Consider the following 22,838-nt stretch of genomic DNA (forward strand, 5'->3'; position numbering starts at 1 on the left):
GAGGCTTGCACTGTACACATACTACCACATGTTTGGAACTGTGAAACAGAAATCCAAAGGGCTTGTGCCTAAAGAGTCTTAAGTGTCTTAAGCCCAATGAAAAATCCCATGGAAATATGGTAACATGTGCACAGTGCATGTATATGAGCATCTTACTATGAACGACATATGCATTTTTGATGTACATTGCAATTTAAAGTAGAAAATGTACTTATGGTATACATTACAGTTTATAAAGCATTTAAAAAAAGATATAGTTAATATTCTATCTTGCTGTAAAGTAGTCTTTCTGCAAAAGGTTATATATCTTTTGACTTAACTGTTGAAACAGTAGTTAGTATATATGCTGCATATACAGAGGTTTGGGAGAATCTATTTTAAAACTGTTTTAAATCACACATATGCAGCTAGTGCAGTAAAAGAATGCTACTGGAAGAATGCATTTACAAGCATTAAGGAGCAGCAAAACCCCAAAACCATCTATTGTTTTGTATGTGTGTGTGTGTGTGTGTGTGTGTGTGTGTGTGTGTATGTGTGTGTGTGTGTGTGTGTATGTATATATATATATATATATATATATATATATATATATATATATATGTATATAAAACATAAAATAACTTAAAACACCCTGACCATGAGAAACGAACCTCGAACTACAAAAATAAATAAATAAATAAAACACGTAGGATGAACTCGTGTTTTAGCGCTTTCATCTTTTATTGATGGATAAGACATCTTCAGAAACAAATACATAAATGCAGTGTAATCAGTTGTACACACTTGATATTCTGTAAATCAAAAAAATACTAATTTGTCATAAAGACATAGAATGTCAAAGAGCCAATCATAAGACTCAGCAATAAAATAACCCAACCCATAAAAAATGCTGTGATTACCAAGAGATGTCAGCATTAAAACATACATTATCATTGGGACTTAATTAACTAATCAAATTAAATTAAGTTAAATAAATAAATAAAGGACAATAATAATTTAAGATATTTAGAAATAACAGTATAGGGGAATCACTGAAACCAAATTAAGCACTAGGGCAGAAATCCAATATTTAAACTGCCAAAGCAACCCAGGAAATCTCTAGAAGTCCAAAACTCAGTGTGTCATTCATCTAGCAAAACCCCTGTTCCCCTAGAGTAGTCTTGCAACCAAACAAAACAAAACCACTCTGTTTTGAATGTAGCCAGCGCAGCGCACATTTAATATTTATATGTTCATTGAGACCAGGGGCTGAGTCAGCTCCCAGCAGGAGCTGCCATTTAAGTTCCTTCATTTCCAGCAGCGCGTTACAGTCACCAAAAAAATAAATCCAGCTTTTCCAATACCAAGAACTGAAACCCAGAGAAATTCATGCATTTGCTGCTGTGGTTTCCTAGTGCATTAGTGCTATCCTTTTTGCAGATAGCTGCAAGGTGTTCCTTAGATCTGTCAGAAGGTTTTCTGCTAGTTTTACCTATGTAGAGCTGGTTACATCTTTTGCATATAGCTGCATATACCACCCACTCTGTGTGGCAGTACATATGCTGCGTAAAAATAACTTTGTAGTTGCAATGTGGGAAGGTGCAAGAGCTGCAGCTTAAAATGTGTTGGCAAACTACACAGTGGCCACAAGTAAACATGCTTGGGGGTCCTTGTGTTAGTTCCTGGTTTCCTATTAGAAAAGAAAAAGTCCCTGTTTTCAAAGATTGGTCTTAACGGAGAGGATTTTTTTTATAAGAAGATAGGTTGTTCACCTAAAATAGATTTTAGATCATCCTGGCTGGAAAAAATGTTCCAATTCTTAATGATGATTTCCCGCATCGCCTGCATGTCCCTTCTGATTGGTAACGGTAAACTGCAGAGTTTATCAGTCAGGTTAGTACTTCTGCTGCAGCTGTTGTAGCCAAATATCAGTTTAGTCATTCCCCTATACTGTTATTTCTGAATATCTTAAATTATTATTGTCCTTTATTTATTAATTTAATTTAATTTGATTAGTTAATTAAGTCACAATGATAATGTACCTTTTAATGCTGACATCTCTTGGTAATCACAGCATTTTTTATGGGTTGGGTTATTTTATTGCTGAGTCTTATGATTGGCCCTTTGACATTCTATCTTTTTATGACAGTGTTAGAAAAATATGTATTAATGTATATGTTTAGTGCTTATTAAGAAATAAGAAAGATATAATGCATTTTATTCTATTAATGTTATGACAAGAAAAATGAATTCATATGAAACTGCAAGAAGCTTTTGGAAACTGCAGTGTGCCTTTTGCAAGTTGGCCTCTGACCCCAGCAGCTGCTAGCTCAGCAAGAATTAATGTTTATGCTTCTCACAAGTGATTATCTGCTGGGTCAGGAAATTAAATGTGTGAAATAATGAGAATCTTCTGCTCTTTTCCGCTTTAGCAATCGACCTTGTATATGTTGCTAGATAACGCACACCGGCTGCAAGGAGGAAGTGATAACATGTAACAAGAGAAATGTATTGAGAACTGTATCTACTATTATGTTCGAATTAATTTAGAACCTTGAGTGGAAACTTTTGTAAAAGGGTATTGTAACTAACCAGGTGGCTAGCAAGGCCACGTTGTTTACCAGAAAAGTTTTTAAGCAAAATGTAGTATCAGCATTTTAGATGAATAGAATATTGTAAGCTAAAGTGATGTAAAACCCCTTGTGACTGACTACGTCAGCCTGGTGGGTTAATACTAGTAAGAAATACTATAAAAGTTGTGTTCTTCCTGTTTCATTCAGACAAAATTCTGTACTTGTACGTTTTTTGCTTCCTGGTGTACACTAGTAAAGAACCTGAACCTGAACCTCCTGTGTATTGATCTTTTTATTACAGTATTTTTTCATTTAACAGATTGGTCCTTCGGACCGGAATCCCTCAGAAGCTGCGGATCAGAGCGTAGCGGTGGTCGAAGACTGCATGCAGGAGAAGATACCGAAATGGTTCTTCTTGAGTGAAAAGACCTCCGACTGAATTGTCGTTTAAAGAGGCTGGCCACTTTCTGATCTGTGGCTGAAGAACGGATCTCCACTTCAAACCGTGACTGCTCAATACCGGAGGCTCAGGTAGGGAGACTTTTTGCCTTTTTTCTGTTTTAGATCAGGGACTAGGTTACAGTAAATTTTGTTTTTTTTTTTGCCAGATTTGTCATACAGATCAGGGACAAGAAAAGTTACTGTTTATTTGGTCATAGATCAGGGTAACAGAATAAGGTAGGCATTTATTCTAGATAAACTGTGAAAGAAACTGAAGTTGTGGTACCACGTGGTAAAATGGTTACATAACATTTATTAACATGGGAAATCAGTGCACTAAAATGTCGCGAGACCGGCCCCTAACCGAAGACGCAAAATATATGCAACTACAACGTGCAGATAATGTTAGATATTATGCAAAATGGGTTAACAAATATGAATTTGATGGGAAATTAGACAAATCTTCACTTGTTAAACTTCTTAAACAGCTTAAAAGTGATACAAAAGGTCAGGCAAAGAAACAACGGCAATTAGGCATTCCTCAGGCACACAGGTGGATTGAGGAAACAAACCGTAGGGAACAAAAGAGTAATAATTCAAAGGTATTGTTTTTAGACAAAGAAGATAATAATATAGTAGTAGCAACGGCTCCCCCCCCACTCTCTTTTTCAGGATATGAAGTGGGTGAACAAGCTGGTCCACCTCCGCGGTATCCTGATGTCTCAGTGAAACTGAAATCGTTTGTTAGAGATCCCATTGAAACTAGGTCCCGAACACGTAAAACACAGGGGGACATAGAATCGTATCAAATGGAGAGAAATTTACAAGCTGAGAGTGAGGAAGAAATATGTCCACTTATAGAGGTACCAAATCCTCAGGCAGGACAGGTTGGACAGGACCCAACCCTCTTGGTATATAGGCCGTGGACACCGGAGGATATCCGGAAGGCTACTGAGGGAATTCCCCATCCAAAAGTTAATTTTACAAAATTCCTAGAAGATTTACAAGGCATGAGGTTAAGTTACCACTTAAATGGGGAAGAAGTAGAAAAAGTAGTTAGACAAATTGTAGGTCCAGATTGGCACATGATTAGTGGCACCTGGAATCCTCGTAATGCAGAATTTAAGCCACTCCCACATAGTGACGCATAACTTGACAATAGAGTAAAAGGCCTTACAGACCGAATCTCTGAGAAGTGAAAACCTAGAGCAGACTGGACTTGTATTAACCAATGCATACATCAAGAAAATTAAACAGTAGATGGGTACTATGCCAGACTATTAGAATGTTTTAATAACCATAGCGGTATGACAGTTCCCGAAAATCAAACAAATGATTCCCCGTATGAACAACAGTTGAAAAATGCATTTTTAAAAGGTTGCATTGCACCTATTAGTAGCTTCTTTATGAAGCATATGATAGATCATCGAACAAGTAGGTTACAAGCCTTACTTGAATATGCTAGACATGCTGAAAGACATTTTAATAGCAAAAAGAAAAAGAAAGCGCAAGTCTTCACTGCTGAACACGGAGCTGAAGTTTATGTATTACAGTCTGGTAAAAAGGGTAAGAAAAATGCACAGGGAAATAAACAGTCTGACAAATGGTCAGAGGACTTTGAAGAAAGGAAAAAGAGGGGTGAATGCTTTAAATGCGGGAAGAAGGATCATCTAGCTAGGGATTGTAAACAAAATAAGAAGGTAACCACAGAGGATAAGGGAGATGAGGACTGACTATATGATGGTGAAGATACACCATACGAGAGTCAGAAATCATCGGGAAAAGACAATAAAGAAAGAACAAATGTAAATGTGATAGAAGGAGTAGAGGAAGTGCAAGTAGACATGGAAGATGAAGAAAATGAGATTTTAGATTTAGCATTATTGAGCCTAGAGCTCTATCTAGCAGACACAAAACTGGAAGTTGCACTTCTGGTGAAGGGGAAGGAAGTTAAATTCCTGTGTGATTCAGGAGCGTCACGGACTCTGATACACCCCTCCAAGTTACCGGAACATTCGGAATCACCTGATTATATATTAGTGAAAGCTGCAAATGGACAGCTATACCGGGAACCACTTTCCCATGATATAGCAATAACTGATCCTGTTTCAGGGATGACTCAAAGGAATAAAATTGTTGTTTCTGCAAAATGTCCAGTGAGCCTATTAGGTAGGTACCTTATGCAGATATTTGGCATAGCAGTAGTTCCGACTATGCAGGGTATGGAGGCACAGCGACAAATTGATACTTTTGTGGTGCGACCGGAGGGTGAAACTTTTTACTGGTACAGCCAGGACTTGGTTACGACTGGTCCAGGGGCAGTGACCGAGGAACTGATGAACGTAGCCATCAGTAAATCCCCCTCCCTTGACACTGGCAGACAGCATTTGTTGCATTGCACTCTGTATTACTGTAGCACACCAGGACCTGATAAGGAATATGAGCAAGAATTGTTCAGAAATCGTGCAAACAGATTAGTGTTACGTAATCTGTACTGGGATACTGAGGGAAACAGTGTTGTTAGCTGTTCATTACCTCAAGAATTCCTTGCACTATACAAATCTAATCGATTACCGCACGTCAGTTTAACTAAGAAAAAAATGTAAAATGGGCAGACCTAGGAGAAAAGGTAACGAGATGGGAGAAACAAACTGATTTAGAATTATCAGAGCAGGGAATACAGAAACAAAAACTGAATTGCTTAACACAGGCACACCCAACTGTACACTTGCAGTCTAGCGAAGACAGCTGATTAGCATTCTTATTAGAAGAAGAGGAGAAAGCCTTATGTAACATACCAAAGATTCTTTGGTCAACAGGCAAGTCAGATGTAGGACTTATTCGAAAAGCTGGACCAGTTACTATTACACCAAAGTCAGCATTCAGACCACAGAAGAGACAATATCTTTTGAGAAAGGATGCAGAGATAGGAATCAAACCCATAATAGCAGCTTTACTTAGAGAAGGAGTACTGGTAGAATCTCCTGATTCACCATGTAATACACCCCTATTTCCTATTAAAAAGGCAAACGGGGAATGGCGTATGGTTCAGGACTTACAAGCTGTAAATAATGCAGTAATACCTGGAGCACCTACAGTGCCAGATCCACACACTTTGTTAAATGATTTGAAACCTCACCAAAAATATTTCTCTGTGGTAGATATCAGCAATGCCTTCTTTTCAATACCTATACATCCTGATAGCCAATATTGGTTTGCATTTACATTTCAGGGGAAAAGGTATACCTATACTCGACTACCACAGGGATATTGTGAGAGTCCAACAATATTCGCACAAGAAATGTCTAGTAATTTGGCAGGATTCACCCCACCGGGGGTAGTCAAATTCTACTTTATGTAGACGACATCTTGCTAGCAGCCCCCACCCAGCAGCAATGCAGGAAGGATACCATAGCACTGTTACAATTCTTAGCAACACAGGGACACAAAGTAAACAAAAGCAAACTACAGCTTTGGAGAAAACAAGTTAGATACCTAGGATATGTAATATCCAAAGAAGGTAGAATACTAGATGAGGATAGAAAAACAGCGATTTTACAAGCATCCAAACCAGCAACCAAGAAGGAAATGATGTCCTTGCTGGGAACAACTAACTTCGGCCGGAGTTGGATACCAAACTATGCTTTGGAATCTGCTCCACTGACCGACCTCATATACAAAAAGCTGATGGCAGCACATGATTTATTACAATGGACACCTGAAGCAGAAATAGCTTTCTGCAGGTTGAAGCAATTGATAGCTTCTTCATTAGTCTTAGGACTACCAAACTATCATAAACGTTTCTTTCAAACTGTAGACTGTAAGCAAGGATATATGACATCAGTGTTGACGCAACAGCATGGGGATAAGCAACGCCCCACAGTTTACTATTCATCACAGTTAGACCCAGTGGCGCGATCCTTGCCCCACTGTGTGCAAGCAGTGGTTGCAGCTGCAATGGCAGTACAGGCTTCAGCCTCAGTGGTGTTATTCCACCCTCTCACATTGAGAGTGCCTCATGCAGTTGCGATAATTTTACTGCAAGAAAAGGTAGCATATCTTTCTCCTGCTAGACACCTTTCCTGTATGACTATACTGTTGAGCCAACCTCATATGACAATTGAACAATGCACAACATTAAATCCATCAACTTTGCTCCCCACTCCTGCGGATGGCACACCACACAGTTGCCTGCAGGAAATTGAGCAGAAAACATTACCCAGACAAGATCTCACGGATATTCCCTTGGATAATGCCGAGGTGACATATTACATGGACGGCTCATGCAGAAGGGGCCCTACAGGAAAAAACCTAGTGGGGTATGCAATAGTTACAGACACTGAAACCTTAGAAGCCCAATCCTTACCACATAACTTGTCTGCACAAGCAGCAGAATTGATTGCCTTAACACGAGCTTGTACCTTAGCAAAAGACAAATGTGTAAACATATATACTGACAGTCAGTATGCTTTTTCTACTGTACATGTTTTTGCACAGCAGTGGAAAAATAGAGGGATGATAACATCTAGTGGTAAACCAATTAATCATGCGCACTTTATTTTAGAATTGTTAGAATCTATTCAGTTACCTACTAAAGTAGCTATTTGCAAATGCGTAGCTCATACGAAACAGCAGGACAGAATTTTAAAAGGTAATGCGAGAGCTGATGCAGCTGCGAAGCAAGCAGCTTCAGACTCAGAAACTTTACTTTTAGACGAGGAATTACAACCCTCTGAAATTTTAGACCTAGAAATGTTAAAAACAATGCCAACACTTACTACAAAAGCAGAGAAACAAAAATAGGAAAAACAAGGAGCAATCCTTGAAAACGGGCTGTACATCTCCAAAGAGAAAAAAACAATTTTGCTGTCTAATTTGTTTAGATATGCAACTTTGCTGAGCCATGGGCAGTGCCATGTATCAACAGGGGGGGATGGTACAGTTAGTAAACCGAATATTCCAAACATATGGATTCACAAATTACACAAAAAAATTTTGTGCAGCATGTCATATTTGTAACAAACATCATGCACAAGGGGCATTAAACCTAAACAAGGAAGTTTTCCTACACCGCCATATCCGTTCCATACTATTTGTATGGATTTTATAGAACTGGACAAATGTGATAACAAAAAGTACTGCCTTGTCATTGTAGATATGTTTTCCAAATGGATGGAAGCCTTTCCGACTAAAAACCCAGATGCAACAACAGTGGCAAAAGCTCTCATAAAGGAGATTATCCCTAGATTTGGTATACCAGAAAGGATCTATAGTGACAATGGTACACATTTTGTGAATCAGACCATACAGCAATTGGGACAATTCTTTGGGATTTCCCTTAAGAACCATTGTGCTTATCACCCTCAGTCTGCGGGACTGGTGGAGAGGCACAATGGAGTCCTTAAGAACAAACTTAGAAAGTTAGTCAGCAAAACACAAAAGAACTGGGTGCACTGTCTGCCTCTGGCACTGCTGAGTATGCGAACAGTTCCAAATGCAAAGGGTTTAACTCCTTTTGAAATGGTGTTCGGGAGGGCATATTATGTACCTCAGTGGAAAGCTCTCATGCCTGCAGACCAGGAGGCTGATAGTTCACTAGCTAGTTATATGAGGAAACTGTTAACAAATAAATCTCTCCTGCGGTTTAACTCTTTTTCAGATAAAGAACAGACCAGACCATTGGAAGCGATTCTAGCCCTGGGTCCTGGATCTGGGTGAAGGTAACAAAGAGGAAGAATTGGGCAAGCCCAAACTGGGAAGGACCGTACCAGGTACTGCTGGCCACGCCTCCTGCAGTCAAAATAGCCGAAAGGTCATCTTGGATCCATTTGATGCACTGTAAACCGGTAAAGAACTTTCAACTTGATAAAAACATTGTAACTGTTACGCAACAAGAACAAAATGGCCAAAGATAAGAATGCAGACCAACCTCAAAAATGTTGCATAATCATATTATTGAGCGTACACTTGTTGACTGTACTTTTGACAATTTTCTTTTTGTTGTGGTTTTTTTCATTTCTCAACCACACAAGTAAAACTGGATAAACGTGATGAGACATCCATAGACTGGCATCCAAACTTTAACACATATCCAGTGCTTATTAAGAAATAAGAAAGATATAATGCATTAAACGTGAATATGCTGAGACTATGACCATTTCAAACTGCTGGGTTTGTACAGCTATACCAACAGCATATGGAGGACTACTAATGTCCGCTGTTCCTTTAGGGATCAATGAGACTTGGGAGAATTTGCTTTTTGACACAGGAACTGTGAGATCACAGGATAAAATAGCATTGTATTTACCTGTTACACAAAAAGGGATTGTGTGTTTTTTCAAGAATGATACTCTCCAGGTGGGCTGGAGTAACTATAACATAACAATATCTTATAAATGTTATATTAAGACTAAAAGTGGGGGTACTGTTTGCAATACTAACTATGATTCATACTTGAACTCAATGAAAACAACATTGAATGAAGTACAAAGAAATCCTGTTTTGATTAAACAATTGTCAATCATAGATAAGAAAATGTTTCATGCAGGGCTAGTGCGTATTAGCACTAAAGTTGAAAACTGTTATTTTGTGTGTGGGGAAAAAGGCATACAAATGGCTACCTGAGAATTGGTCCGGCAGTTGTTTTTTGGGCTACCTGGTTCCGGCCATATGACACACTGCGGAATTACCTCTGGGTAAAATACGGAACGTGAGAGATATTTCCAAAAAAAACCAAAGATCCAATCGAGAAACCTGTGAATCCAGGAGGGCGAGTTGAAGCAGGTTGGAAAGACCATAATTCCGTGAAGGGCAAAGACAAATTGACTCATATGGACTTGAGTGACAGTGTTATATCTTGGGCAGGTATACTCCCAGCGTATGGTGCAGTCAAAGCGATTTGGGAGCTGAGAAAACTGTCGAAACTTCTCGAAGTAATGAGTAATGCAAGTTTTTCTGCTCTTGAATTAGAGACTGATGAACTGAATGCCATGAGAACTGTTGTGTTGCAAAATCGGATGGCTCTTGACTTCACCCTAGCGGCAAGAGGTGGTACGTGCAAGCTTATCAAAGAAGAATGCTGTGCGTACATACCAGATAATAGACATGAAATCAATGACCACCTGGAGGTGATTCAGCAAGTGTCGGCCATGACCAAACCAGGCCCAAACCCTCTGACAGATTTTTTCAAGAATCTGTTTGGGGGGGGTGGGGTTCCATCCTAATGAATATTCTGATTGCCATTTGTGTGGGTTTACTCCTATTAGGAGCATCTGTTTGTTGTGGAATCCCCTGCATGAAAAGATTAATTAAAGATTTTATAGATATGTCTGTCTCAGAAACCTTGTATCAAGACATTGAACTTGAGGAATTGGTTCCAAATGAAATTCTCCTTGAAGTCTAAACTGAATGACTCTCTTAACTGCAAGTCCCAAGTGGAAGAGGTTAGGAGAAGAAATAAAAATTGTTTAAACTTCTGAGAATAGAATAAAAAGTATTAACAGGGGGGGAAATGTTAGAAAAATATGTATTAATGTATATGTTTAGTGCTTATTAAGAAATAAGAAAGATATAATGCATTTTATTCTATTAATGTTATGACAAGAAAAATTAATTCATATGAAACTGCAAGAAGCTTTTGGAAACTGCAGTGTGCCTTTTGCAAGTTGGCCTCTGACCCCAGCAGCTGCTAGCTCAGCAAGAATTAATGTTTATGCTTTTCACAAGTGATTATCTGCTGGGTCAGGAAATTAAATGTGTGAAATAATGAGAATCTTCTGCTCTTTTCCGCTTGAGCAATCAACCTTGTATATGTTGCTAGATAACGCACCGGCTGCAAGGAGGAAGTGATAACATGTAACAAGAGAAATGTATTGAGAACTGTATCTACTATTATGTTCGAATTAATTTAGAACCTTGAGTGGAAACTTTTGTAAAAGGGTATTGTAACTAACCAGGTGGCTAGCAAGGCCACGTTGTTTACCAGAAAAGTTTTTAAGCAAAATGTAGTATCAGCATTTTAGATGAATAGAATATTGTAAGCTAAAGTGATGTAAAACCCCTTGTGACTGATTACGTCAGCCTGGTGGGTTAATACTAGTAAGAAATACTATAAAAGTTGTGTTCTTCCTGTTTCATTCAGACAAAATTCTGTACGTGTACGTTTTTTGCCTCCTGGTGTACACTAGTAAAGAACCTGAACCTGAACCTGAACCTCCTGTGTATTGATCTTTTTATTACAGTATTTTTTCATTTAACAGACAGGTTAGTATTTTTTTTGAATTACAGAATATCAAGTGTGTACAACTGATTACACTGCATTTATGTATTTGTTTCTGAAGAAGTCTTATCCTTCAATAAAAGATGAAAGCGCTAAAACACTAGTTCATCCTATGTGTTTTATTTTTTTGTTTTATAGTTCGAGGTTCATTTCTCGTGGTCAGGGTGTTTTAAGTTATTTTATTATAGCTTATCTTCTTAGTCTCGCAAGTTGTCGGTTATTTAATAAATAGTTTCTTTTCCGAACCCTGAACATGGTGAATGACACAAGGTTTGAACATGGCTCAGGCAGGCCTAACTACAGAGATTATAGAGTACACACGCAGCCGTCTGAAGATATAGAGATGCCAACTAGATCATTTAACAAAGCAAATCATATAGCAAGAGGAATGTTGGACCACTACAATATTGACTCCCAGCAACAGGTAAATCAACTTTTGAACAATGATTTTTTTCTTAATCACAACAACAGTATATTCTCACAGACTGCCCAACTAACGCAGCCTAAATATGGACAAATAACACAACCTGTGCTTGAGGGAAACACTAATGATGATCTATTTAATAGAGAATCTGTTTTAAAATTTTTCCGAACTGACGCTAATAATCCGTTCTTAAATGAAGAAAGATTTAGAACCAAAACAGCTACAGAACATATCCTCAACGGAATACAACACAGGCACTCTGAATGCAAGAACTTAATTTACACACTTGAAAGGACATTAATAAAGTTTAAAAATGTTGAGTATGATCATTTTTACCTCAACACGTGCATCCAACTGGGTTTAGTTCCTCAGGGACTCAGGTTTTACAAGTTCCCAAATGGTACTACTGCTAACTCCCCACTATATAAAGAACTAGTACAACTATGTAATGAAACCTGAACTAACTCACTCAGGATACTCACCAAACTAATGAAGAAAAACTAATAAACTTAAAAACAGATGTTGAAAACCTACATGTTAAAATCATAGAGCATAGTGATTTTGACTTATACCGACATCTATTTGAAGGACTAAATCACAAAATTTCCCGCCACACATCTACACTAGTGAACCACAAAAGAAATAAACTGCAAAGGGATCAGTGGCAATACTTTAATGATCTCGCTTACCCTTTAGGCAGTAATAATAAGGGCAGAGGTTTTAAACAAACACCAAGTAATCCTAGACAGCGGCACGATGAGTACAGACATAAGCCACCTCCACAGGTCTCAGCAACGGCTAACCCATATGCAAGTTCTCCTTCACAGAGTAACAACCAACCTGCAGAAACATACACAATGCCACCAACGCAGCAGTTACTAGAGGAACATAGAAACACACTAGCGGGAACATCTGATTCAGTTTCTCCACTTCCACTTCACTCTAACCAAAATTCTCCAGCACTGAATTTAACTACTGCTGCAGAAAATAACAACAGGAATTATTTTTTAGAGCAGGGTCAATGGGATCTAACCAACACTCCCAGGAATTCATACAAGACAGGACAAGGGAGGGGGAAGATGAGAGTACACAGATTCCATCCTCTAGAGAGAACCATATGAACCAGATGCCAAAGCAATTGTTAGATACCAAATTTAACAACCAGAGACAGGCTTTCCTTGACTGTCCAGTCTTCAACCTGTCAAACAGAACATTCTCAGAAGCACACATCCAATTGCTAAGCAAAGGATTCACTTTCATCCCTGGGCAGAGAGCGAACATAACGGACTCATTACTGGAACTCAAATTTTTTTTCCAGAAAACTCAACTTAAAATTTGGCATAACAATAACACTAGGTACAACGAGGAATCCTCGGATTCTGAAGAATACCTCAACCATAACACACTGATAAAAATGAAGAGCCTGTTTAACCCGACTCTGCACCATGTAGTGCAAACCTTCTTGAAGGTCTGTGAACACGACATGAGACTGCTATTAATGCAACCTAGCAACTCTAAATGGTTTAATTTAACCAAACTTGAACAACTAGCCCTAAAGGAATTCAAACATGACAAGACACTCAGGATCATGAAAGCAGATAAGGGCAGAGGCATAGTGCTCATGATACAGGAAGATTACATCAAAAAAGTGAATAATGAATTGAAAGATGACACTTTTTACACAGCCACTAACACTAATACAGTCAACAAACAGTTTTCTAGTATTGACAAGCTACTCAAAAAGTTAGAGCAAACTCAAAATATTTCACTGGAGGAGCACATGTATATGCTTGTCATGAACCCTAGCATGGGTAAACTATTTGGCATCCCGAAAGTGCAAAAGAATGAAAGTGATCCACCCTTCAGGCTAGTGATATCAAATAAATGCACTAAAACTGAAATAATCTTGGAATATTTGGATACTGTGCTTAACCCCTTGGTACAAGCCGCCAACTTTTATCTGATGGACTCGTGGGATTTCTTAGATCAATTGTACAGGGCTCAAATAGATCCATCTAACTGCTCTCTAGTTACATTGGCTATAGTAGCCCTTTACACAAACATCCCACACAAAAAAGGGTTGGAAGCTCTAAAATTGTATCTCTCTAAATATGTAGGGTTCTCCTCTAACTGAACTAAAACTATTTGTGACCTAGCAGAGGTAGTTAGCAACAACAACTTTTCTCATTTCAATCAAAAACAAGTACGGGGAGTAGCTATGGGGTCAAAAATGGCCCCGGCGCTAGCCAACTTGGTCCTTAGTACCTGGGAGTTAGAAACGTTCATCCACCTACCTGGCTACCAGTCTGTATGGACGTATAGATGTTATATTGATGATATTTTTTTCATCTGGGAAGGCACAGACATGGAACTGACTGACTTCATCAAGGAGATAACTAATAGCATAGGATACTTGGATTTTACCATCTCTGGACGAGGTGCAACTATCCATTTCCTGGACACCACCATAAAAATCAACAAGTCTAACAATAGTTTGGAATCCAACATCCACCGTAAAAACACTTATCGCAACAATTTTCTGGACTACAATAGTCAGCACCCACATTTCTCCAAAAAGAATGTAGTATGAGGACAGTTCATCCACCTTTCCAGCATCATCAGTTAGATGAGGATTTTGTTTCTGAAGCCAATTTCCTCAAAAATATGTTCTTAGCAAGAAACTATCGTGACCAAATTATAGAACAAGAGCTGAACAGAGTAATACAAGAGAGACACATCAAGCACAAGTCTATACTGATATTTGGCTACAGCAGCTGCAGCAGAAGTACTAACCTGACTGATAAACTCTGCAGTGTTCTATTACCAATCAGTAGGGACATGCAGGCAATGTGGGAAATCATCATTAAGAATTGGAACATTTTTTCCAGCCAGGATGACCTAAAATCTATTTTAGGTGAACAACCTATCTTCTCCTACAAAAAATCCTCCCCGTTAAGAGCAAGTTTCAAAAACAGGGACTTGCTTTTTCTAACAGGAAACCAGGATCTAACACAAGGACCCCCAGGCATGTTTACTTGTGGCCACTGTGTAGTTTGCCAACACATTTTAAGGTGCAGCTCTTATACCTTCCCACATTACAACTACAAAGTTATTTTTACGCAGCATATGTACTGCCACATGGAGTGGGTGGTATATACAGCTATATGCAAAAGATGTAACCAGCTCTACATAGGTAAAACTAGCACAAAACTTTCTGACAGATCTAAGAAACACCTGGCAGCTATCCGCAAAAATGATAGCACTAATGCACTAGGAAACCACAGCAGCAAATGCATGAATTTCTCTGGGTTTCAGTTCTTGGTATTGGAAAAGCTGGATTTATTTTTTGATGACTGTAACATGCTGCTGGAAATGAAGGAACTTAAATGGCAGCTCCTGCTGGGAGCTGACTCAGCCCCTGGTCTCAATGAACATATTAATATTAAATGTGCGCTGCGTTGGCTCTGTTAAAAACAGAGTGGTTTTGTTTGGTTGCAAGACTACTCTAGGGGAACAGGGGTTTTGCTAGATGAATGACACACTGAGTTTTGGACTTCTAGAGATCTCCTGGGTTGCTTTGGCAGCTTAAATATTGGATTTCAGCCCTAGTGCTTACTTTGGTTTCATTGATTCCCCTTATACTGTTATTTCTGAATATCTTAAATTATTATTGTCCTTTATTTATTTATTGAATTTAATTTAATTTAATTTGATTAGTTAATTAAGTCACAATGATAATGTACCTTTTAATGCTGACATCTCTTGGTAATCACAGCAATTTTTATGCGTTGGGTTATTTTATTGCTGAGTTTTATGATTGGCCCTTTGACATTCTATCTCTTTATGACAGGTTAGTATTTTTTTTGAATTGCAGAATATCAAGTGTGTACAACTGATTACACTGCATTTATATCCATCATTAAAAGATGAAAGCGGTAAAACACTAGTTCATCCTACGTGTTTTATTTTTTTGTTTTATAGTTCGAGGTTCTTTTCCCGTGGTCAGAGTGTTTTAAGTTTTTTTATTAAATAAATATAAATATATATATATATATATATATATATATATACATATATATATATATATATATATATATATATATATATATATATATATATATATATATATATATATATATATATATATATATATATATATATATATATATATATATATATATATATATATATATATATATATATGTATACATACAGTGGATATAAAAAGTTTACACGCCCCTGTTAAAATGCCAGGTTTATATGATATAAAAAAATGAGACCACAATAAATCATTTCAAAACTTTTCCCACCTTTAATGTGACCTATAACCTGTACAATTTAGTTGAAAAACAAACAAATCTGTAGAGGAAAAAATATAAAAAATAAAAAAGGTACAGTACACTGGTTGTATAAATGTGCACACCTTTAAACTAATACTTTGTTGTGTATGTACACCCTTAAACTAATACTTTATTGAAGCACCTTTTGATTTAATTACACCATTGGGTCTTCTTAGGTAGGAGTCTATCAGCATGGCTCATCTTGACTGAGCAATATGTGTGCACTCTTCCTTGCAAAAGCACTCCAGATCTTTCAGATTGCGAGTGCATCTCCTGTGCTCAGTCTTCTTCAGGTCACCCTACAGATTTTCTATTGGATTTATGTCTGGGCTCTGGCTGGGTCATTCCAAAGCTTTAATTTTCTTCTGGTGAAGCCATTCTTTTGTTGATTTAGATGTATGCTTGGAGTTATTGTCGTGCTGAAAGGTGAAATTCCTCTTCATCTTCAGCTTTCTAGCAGATGCCTGAAGGTTTTGGGCCAAAAGTGACTGTTTTTTGGAACTGTTCATAATTCCCTCCACCTTGACTAAAGCCCCACTTCCAGCTAAAGAAAACAACCCCAAAGCATGACACTGTCACCACCATGCTTCATCATGGGGATGGTGCTCTTTTGGTGATGTGAAGTGTTGTTTTTGCACCAAACGTACCTTTTGGAATTGTGGCCAGAAAGTTCATCTTTGGTCTCATCAGACCATAACACATTTGCCCACATGATTTTGGGAGACAATGTATTGTTTTGCAAATTTTAGCCAAGTCTGGATGTTTTTCTGTGAAAGAAAAGGCTTCCATCTTGCAACCCTACCCCATATTCCAGACATATGGCGAATATGGGAGATTGTTGTCATAAGTAGTACACAACCAGTATTTGCCAGAAATCCCTGCAGCTCCTTCAGTATTGCTGTAGGTCTCTCGGCAGCCTCTCTGACCAGTTTTCATCTTGTCTTTTCATCAATTTTGGAGGAACATCCATTTCTTTGCAATGTCACTGCTGTCCCATATTTTCTCCACTTTTTGATGACTGTCTTCACTGTGTTCCATGGTATCCAATGCTGTGGAAATTTTTTTGTACTTTTCTCCTGACTGCTACATTTCAACAATGAGATCCCTTTGATGCTTTGTAAGCTCTCTGCGAACTATGGCTTTTGCTGTAGCAGGCAACTGAGTAACTATCAGGAAAATCCTACTAAGACAGCTGAACTTTATTTGGAGTTAATCAGAGTCCCTTTAACTGATGGCAGGTGTGTACCCGAGAAGACTGAATGTTGTAATTAAATCAAAAGGTGCTTCAACAAAGTATTAGTTTATGGCTGTGTGCCCACAACAAAGTATTAGTTTAAGGGTGTGTGCACTTATGCAACCAGCATATTGTATGTTTTTTATTTTTTATATTTTTCCCCTAACACATTTGTTTGCTTTTCAATTGAATTGTACAGATTATAGGTCACATTAAAGGTGGGAAAAGTTTTGGAATTATTTATTGTGGTATCTTTTTTTTATATCACAAAAACCTGGCATTTTTACACTGGTATGTATATGTGTGTGTGTGTGTGTGTGTGTGTGTGTGTGTGTGTGTGTGTGTGTGTGTGTGTGTGTGTGTGTGTGTGTGTGTGTGCGTGCTTGCGTGCGTGTGTGTGTGTGTGTGTGTGTGTGTTGTATAGATATATATATATATATATATATATATACACACACACACACACAAACAAACACACACACACACACGCAAACACACACACACACGCAAACACACACACACACACACACACACACACACACACACACACACACACACACAGGTCTACATCAAATAAACGAAAGACCACTTACCCAAAAACTAATTTACTGAGACGATAACACCAAAACATTACATTATCGAACAACCACATTACTGACTGAAGTTCCAGGGTAAGTATGCACTTGGCCAACACCAATGAAAACATACACCACAGCATGTCAAACCTATTCAGGTGGGCGGCTATGGCACACACTCCCCCTACACCCCTAACTAAATATATCAACTCCGGGATTGCACTACAGTGGGGAAAAGGGCAAATTTATCCATGATGGCCAAGCGCATACTTATCCTGTAAACAGCTTCATTAATGTGCTCATTCAGTAATTTAACATTTCAGTGGTGTCATCTCAGTAAACTCATTTTCAGGTAAGTGGTCTTCCGTTTATTTGAAGTAGACACACACACACACACACACACACACACACACACACACACACGTGTGTGTGTGTGTGTGTGTGTGTGTGTGTGTGTGTGTGTGTGGTAGCAGCACAGTGTGGTGGATGTCACCACATTTAATGTATAAAAAGGAGATCCATGGCTTTGAAGTTCAGAGAAGTTCACCTCTTACTGCAGGGGAAGTTTTTCACCTGAAAAAGCAGTTCTGTGAGGTGTCCCATGGACAAGAAGAGATAGCCTAAAGGAGGTTAAGAGTATATGGAGATATTCTACTGAAGAATCTGGCCAGGTTGGTGGTACCTGAAAGTATTTTGGAGCTAACCATACACTGTTATGAGTGACTGCAAAGTTCTATGTTGTTTTTTGTTCATATCCTAAAGAAGAGTTTACACCACTGAACTTTATTAAGTTGCTTTAATAAAATCTGTTATTTTATTGACAAAGTGACTGCTGCCTTGTTTCACTGCAACATTAATGAAAAATGCAGGTATTATTGTTGCACAACTTCTATGTCAAAAACAATTCTCAGTTTACCTTTCACTAGCTAAACTTTGCAAAAAGTATATCCAGCTGAAGACACAGCAGTATCACAGTGTGAACTAGTAGTTTTGTTTTGTGTGGGAAGTACATCAATGCTGCACCAGTAGAGCATATGCTGCAAATTATTTCCACTGCTGCAGCTGAAAGGATGGTGGCAGTGGTTATATCGATGGCTATGGAAAAAAAGGTACATCTTTTAAACTATCTGGAGAGAAAATCACAAGGTGTCTATTGTGGTCTTTAAATGGCATACCCACAAAGAAGGATGGGACCAGAGTGCCTGGACCTGAATCCACTCAGCTCAGGTAAGTAAATAACTACTGAAGTCCTGCATGGATATGGAAGGGACTGGATATCGGGACAGTGATAAGGTCAAAAAACATAGTGTTATCCCTGAGAAACAAGCTTAAAACTTTCATAGCTGGACACTTTCTTCTAACAAAACAGTAAAACCTCAGATGTGCAATTTAAAGCAAATACTTAAATTATAGATCCTGAGGAGCAGCATGCTAAAAGTGAAATGATAGAAATGTAAACCACTGATAGAGTTAAAAAGTACTTTGCTACTATTTAAAAAATGTGCATATTCAAATTGACCCTAAGAATACTGAAATTCTGCCTTGCTAGTAGAGACATTGTAATTCAAATTAAACTCTTTAAAACTGAACAATATAAACCTAAGTTAATGTTTGTATTAAACCATGTTAACAGACAGAAATATCAACTGTAATCTACTTGTTTTAAATGTATCTTTTGCCTAAGATCCTATGAAAACTGTAACCATCAGAAGGCATGCTATTAATTATGTTGAATTTAAGGAATGTGATAAATGAACTGCCAGGATAGGAGTTATTTTGGTACTGAAAAATTAAATGCAGTGTCTCAATTGATGACAGTGATGCAAGGACTACTAACTAGACTCTTGCAGTACATTTGCACTTTTAAAGGTGCAGTATATATGTAAAAAAACATTTCCTCAGAAAGCATTTGAAGTAGCCTGTATTCATGGAGATAGGAATCAATATCCCATTACTCAGGCAGACAATGCTTGGAAATGCAGTCCATCATTTTGCAGTAGTTACCAAATGAACATGTGATACGATAATAGGTAAATACTTCCTCCACTTCAGAGATTTGTGGAGAAAATGTGAAGAAGATAATCTTTTTGACAGACCACCACATTACTGTGAGAAAGGGAACCATCAAGTGAGTAAGCTATCAAGTTCATGTCTGCCTAAACAGGAAAAAGGGAGGGAGGGACAGCAAACACATATATAACAGTGTATGAATTTAACAAAATCAAGGCATGGTGTAAAAAAAACTCTAAAGGTACAAAAGGTTGTCTAAGGATAAAGAAAAAGTACGACTCTATACCATTTTCATGAGATATATCAACATACACCTATGGTAGAACCAGTAGATGGAAGGGAATTACATAGTACAATACTGCCACTTCAGTGAGTAAAAATGACTAGCAGAAATGAATGGGAAGAATCACTCACTGAATGGAGTTATTCTAGGGAAATGAAGATAGATAGTATAGAAAATGCAAAACTTAAGGAGAATTATAAATCTATATCATGCTGCAACAGAAAGTCCCCGGTAATAGGGACTGCTAAGGAGCATGTACATGCTGAGAAGGAGGATCTTGCCAATAAGAAAGGCTACACAAGTGTGGATAAACAGAAAGAAAAAGTACCTGGACAGAGTTCTAAACCCATTTGTCTGCATAAGAGAGATACCTCAAATAAAGGAAAACTGCAGGCAACAGGTATGTAGGTAAGGGAAAAAAATTAAATTGAGAATTCCTTTGCAAGGGAAGAACAGTATGGAGAAGAAAAAGAAACTGAAGGGGGTTTTGCTGAAAGACAAGATAATTTTTAACATAGCCGTAATGGTATCTCTATTAATACAGAATACAGGAACGCATAGCAAAGGAAAGAGAGATTTATACATTAGTTTATAACAGAAAGGAGCAGGGAAAAGTGAATAAGTTAGAGATAAAACGAACACTGGAGAATATTGGCATGAGTTGCCTTTCTTAGCAGAAGAGTTAGACAATAAGACCCCAATACTTTTGTCAGTAGTAGAGGAGGCAGTGTAATCTACATCACAACAGAATGACGCTGAGGAAATTCCAGACGTGACTGACCTCTTGATAAGCTAATAAACTTTAAAAAAACAAAGTGGAAAGACAACACTTTGAGCACAGTATGACTAAGTATCTTACTAATAGTTTGAGTGACAAAATTAGTTGTTACACAAAGTAAGGCCTGAGAAAAAGTAGTACAGCAACTATTTGGGCCCAAGCCTTTTAAAAATTTTAGGAATGAGGTTAGCACATAGTCGTGCACTAGCAGGGTACCTAGGAATAGACAAGGTCAAAACATGGAGCCTAGCAATATTCTGTTGCCAACAGATAATGAAGGAAGTTAAATCTTTGCTGGAAGCCCCAAATGCAAGAAAACAGACCCTCACCCAAGATTTAAAATACAATCCACTGATCCCAATGACCATCACAGATATGCTATTTGAATTTATTGCTACTGACCTTGCTGGGCTTTTGGCAAAATCCAGCAATGGCATTGAATGTGTATTGATTATTTTAGACTATGCAATTAAATATCCTAAAGATATACTCGCACATAAGGTTAACACTAAATGTATAGTTACTGAGTTTTTCTTATTATCTTCCTTTGTAGTATCACCTAAGGAAATACTTAATGAACAAGGGACTCCCATTTATGCTTAGAATATTGCAAAAACCTCAGTGCACCACCCACAGACAGACTGGACAGTGAAGCATTTTAAGTGATCATTAAAATGCATTCTAAGAAAAGGTAACAAGGTATATGGTAAAAACTGATACCAGTTAATACTTTCTGTATGCCATTACAGAAATCCCATAAGCCTCGTTAGAGTTCAGTCATTCTGAGTCATTGTATGAAGACACCCTTATGAACTGTCATATTTGCCAGAAAAATTTAGGAACAAAAGAAAAAGCCATTTAAAAGTGTCACAGAACACTGTAAGACAAGTTGAAAATGATGACGCATATCATATGGGAACACCTGGAAAGAGCTCAGGCTAAACAGCAAGGGGTGTATAGCTGAAATGTAGAGACCAGGTAATTCAATACTGGAAATGAGATGTTATCAAAAACATGTCTTCTACAGATGGGACAAAAATGTCAGGATCAATCTCAAGTAGTGGAAAAATCATGATGTAAACTATAGGGTTAAACAGACTGTAAGAGAAGGCCAGAACAGGTAAATGTAGCAATGTTTTCAAACTGTAAAAAAGACTACAGAACTTCTTAGTTAGCTTTAGATCAGAAAGTGTTGGAACTGATGGAGAAAGAAAAAAAATGACCTGAGTGGCTAATGTGATATGCTATCTAAGCCACCCACTTAGGAGATAAGGCAGTTTTGATTAGAGGCAGTTTTTCCAAAATTGTTTCTACACCACATTGAGAGCATTCCAAAAGATTAATTTAAAGCCACAAATAATGCCAGAGTCACAGAGAAAGGATGCGCAAGAGAAAATACAAAAATAGAGGTGACAGAGGGGATAAAATGTCAGTGAAGAAGTCTCATGGTGTTAATCCCAAAGCCTGATTGAACAATCATTTTAGCAATGATTTTAGGAAACTAAACCTTATTTCAAAATTTAACAACAATGCAATGCCTGGAGTAGATTAACAGAGAGGTTTAGGAAGACAAGTTACCTGACAAAGGGGTACTGACAGATTCATCTGAAACCAAGAAAGAAGTAGCCTTTTAATGCCACAGAATGTATTCCAGTAAACTAGTATTAGTTTTACGCTACATGGTCACCCTGCAAGCAATTAATGGTCAGAGTCATAATGCTTCATGTCGCCTATACTGCCTCTTATTTTTTTTTTATTTCTCCAAGTCTTTTGGGTTTCTAATACCATGCAGGAATGGGCTCCATTCCTAAGTACGATTAAAGTTCATGAAATCAGTATTGTTTCAGTCTGTGATGTCAGCCAGAAGTGCACTTCACAGAACCCACAATGTGCCAAGTAAGGACTCTTTCTGCAATTTGTTTG

Source organism: Protopterus annectens, chromosome 5.part0 (genome assembly GCF_019279795.1).
Source record: "Protopterus annectens isolate FY-2018-M chromosome 5.part0, PAN1.0, whole genome shotgun sequence".
NCBI classification, from domain to species: Eukaryota; Metazoa; Chordata; order Ceratodontiformes; family Protopteridae; genus Protopterus; species Protopterus annectens.